At 35.3% G+C, this 3,569-nt stretch overlaps 1 long non-coding RNA gene across 1 annotated transcript; it reads right to left on the bottom strand.

Moving 5' to 3' along the window:
- Nucleotides 1-468: 468 nt before the first annotated feature.
- LOC145090751 (uncharacterized) lies at nt 469-746 on the bottom strand. Its single transcript, XR_013701745.1, has 2 exons — nt 672-746; nt 469-597 (listed from the first exon to the last, which is right to left on the bottom strand). It is a non-coding gene; the product is annotated as an uncharacterized LOC145090751 (long non-coding RNA).
- Between the last annotated feature and the right edge of the window lie 2,823 nt (nt 747-3,569).

Genomic DNA, 3,569 nt, shown 5'->3' with positions numbered 1-3,569 from the left:
CTCCTTTGTGGACACGTCCTGATGGTGTTTTCTCATACACTAATGCAAAAGTAACATGAATCCTTTCTGGTGCCATTCTGTAAGATTAATAACATATAAATATTATTACATTCTTGAATTATTAGTTTAATAAATAAAATCAACATTCTTGAATTATTATTTTAATAAATAGACGACTATGCTACTGCATTTACCGAAAAAATGAAGTTATTTCCATACTTAGTGCCAACTGAACTCTCAAAAATTAAGAGGTTCGTAAATGGACTGGCAGCCGACTTTGGCCCAACGGTCAAGATGGCAGCTACTCTGAAGACAGCAGTCCGAACAACTAAAAATGTGGAAACCCAGTTAAAAGAAAGGAATCAGATGAATAACATATAAATATTATTACATTCTTGAATTATTATTTTAATAAATAAAATCAAGATTATAGAAATAAACTTACTTAGGGGAGGAAGAAATTGAGTAGTATCTGGGTTGTAAGCGAGGGGCAACAGATGCAAAGAAAACACCAAGTGGAGGTTTAGCTGAAGGGAAAGCCTCCATGACTTCAAGAAGGCTTCTTTGGCTTGACACTATCCACTGAGCATATTCATCCTGAACAATATTTATCCAACAAATAAATAAATATATAACATCACTTTTCATATTAAGAAAAAGAAATCCCAAACCTTTCCAGCAGGAGATGCAAGGAATTTCAGTCTCTCAGCTTCATCAGGATCAGTAGCATGAGCAGCTCGGGCAAGTAAAGCAGACTAAAATAAATAAGCGTCAAGAATTTGCTAAGTTTAAATTCGGATAATAATTATTGAAATAATAAATAGTACATTGCTAGAAATGAAGGTATAAATTATAATTATAAATACCTTTTTGGGAGAAGTCAAAACGTCTGCATAGGAAGCCAATGCTTTTCTTAAAGTGCATGGCGGGAAAGAAGGCGGCAAGGAGGTTCCACCATGGTCCCTGGTCTCATATCTAAAATACGAATAAATAAATAAACAGATTCTTCCAACAACCCCTGACACTGTCAGATGTAAATCAGGTACACAGTAGCCACTGACTACCACATTGGTATGCAAAAGGGTTATTCTTCCAACAACCCCATATCTTCCTTGCAATAACTTCCTTGCTTTGTAAATTACTAGTTTGACCATCCATCCAGAATGACTACACAAAACAATACACATGTTTCAAAAGGCAATATAGGGGTATTTTGGTCTTTCACCACATTTACAACCACCCCTACTCCCAATCTGTCCCAGCTTCTCGAACCTTAACCTGAAACAAAAAAAAGACGAATATAGCCCTATCATTTTCTCAAGTATTTGACACTACCCCAAGTACAATCTCAATTTTATGAATAAGTTGATGAACAAATACTTCGCTGAACTCAAACTCTTCTTCATGGTCATGGGAGCCATGATGACCTCCCTCCACCAATGACTCATCTATTCCTTCAAGTGCCACGTAGGAATCACCTTGGTGTGTCTGGAACATTAAATAAAGTATATAATATGGTCTTTAAATATTTATCAAAAAATATAAACATGGTTAAAAAAATAAAAAGAACATGACATACCCTGTTATGATGTGCCTTTAAAATGAAAGGCTTGGGTAGCAGCATCCATGGGACAACAATTAAGGATAGAAGTAGCAGCACAAGCTGCCACTGCCATTGCCAATCAGATCATTTCTATTAGTTGTCACCTTCAATAAACTTTAGTTGAATAAAGTTTATTTTAATAAAAAATAACATTTTTGCTTTATTCATTAACTTAATTGATTTAGTTTTCTAGTTATACCTGACTGTCTTTCAGCGGAGATGAGTGATGACCTAAACTCTTTGCTATTAAGTGTTTTCATTTTTTATATTGCTTTCAAGTTATGATATGTAATTACTTGTGCACCAGACTTAATTTATAATCATATGCACTCGTCATTAGCCCAACATTGCAACCTGCATCTCATGAATTCTTTTATGTTGGATCACACTGAAAAGAGCAAAAATAAATATTCTTAGCTAAAGATTACTTTATAATAAAATCCAATAACACAAGTGAAGGAATGTAGTGGTAAACAAAGAAGTATGAGTTGAAAATTTGGAAATGGAAGTTAACCTCTAGTGTTCTTTTAGCTAAATAAGATTCATTTTTCAAATTCTCCTCAACATTTGTACACTTGACAGCTATCATCTTAATCACACATCTCCTATTATAAATAGAAAATCGTTATTAAAAGATGGATATGATAAATAAAACATCAGAAAGAGGTTAAGAGCTATCTCCATATTAGGTGAGCATGAAAGGTATGTTCAAGCACATTTGGCAGCCATCTACCAAATGAGTAAGCATCAACATTAAAAAAGAAGAGAAACCTTAATTGTGAAACAGAAACATACCCATGCCAACTCTAAGATTCCTTTGGGCATTTATACAAACAGATTGTACGCATATCCATGTTCCACATAATCATATAAAAATTATACACTAACATCGATCCATGTGGTTAGAAATTAATGAATTACAATACACAAAAAAAAAATTAATTTTGCCATTTCAGTTGATGGATGAATCTCACTGACACTCAAAAATTGCTTTGATAACGAAATTTATGAAAATATGAACTGGTAAAAAAATGTATCGATGAAAGAGATGAGAATAACACCTCAAAATTTGGTATAGTTCACACAAGTCAGCCACCAAGTGATTATAAAAACTGATTTTTGGGATGTCATTCTTCAAATTACTTGCTCTATAACTGAAAAAACCCTAATATTAGGGGGAGAGAGAGAGAGAGAGAGGAGAATCAAAACAGGACCTGAATGCTCAAGTTGTTAGCTCAACCCGTCTTTTTCCATCCTCGTCCTAGTTTAGAGAGATGTGCTTGAAATTTCTAAAGAATATAGGGTTAGAAAACCTTGGACGGCCTAATTCAACTGTGGACTTGATTTTTTGCTAATAGAATCACACGATAGGGATGTAAACGTGTATCTGGTGGAAGCTCTCCAATCTTCCTTCCCTTAATTATGTCGTCAACTTTGTGTACGTGAAGAACCGAAAAGAGAAAAGTAGAAGCAAGGAAGGAGAATAAGGCGGGGTTTTCTATTTTTCGGGGATTTCTTTTCCCTCTTCGCTATTAAATGTCGGAAAACGCGTGTTTCATCGATTTTTGCATCTAGGTGTGAAGGAAGAAGAAGGTGTGGTTAGAGGGGATGTATGAAACTGAGAAAGAGTTAGGAAGAGCGACTTGTACAATTGTGTCCTTGGGCAACTCATTGAAAATTCGAGTCCCTTCAGGTGGATCTTGATGAAATGAGAAGAACGATGACAACCTCGACGGCTCCGATTGCATTTGGACATAATGGGATCCACTCCCTCCATCGGACATCAACTGCTCTGCTCCGATTTTGATGAAACAAGAAGAACCAATCGGATTCTTCTGGAATTAGGGTTCTAACATGGCTTGATAATAGGAATATAATTTGTGAAGATACAACAAAAAGGGAAGAACTCATGTCGGAGCCCTGAGCTTTGGTAAATGAAATCTGATTGGCAGACCATGTGAATGTA

This window comes from Lactuca serriola, chromosome 2 (assembly GCF_051521515.1).
Source record: "Lactuca serriola cultivar US96UC23 chromosome 2, Lser_US96UC23_V15, whole genome shotgun sequence".
Classification (NCBI taxonomy): domain Eukaryota; kingdom Viridiplantae; phylum Streptophyta; class Magnoliopsida; order Asterales; family Asteraceae; genus Lactuca; species Lactuca serriola.
Note: the sequence above shows the minus strand (reverse complement) of the source record. Positions and strands in the feature narration are given on the sequence as shown.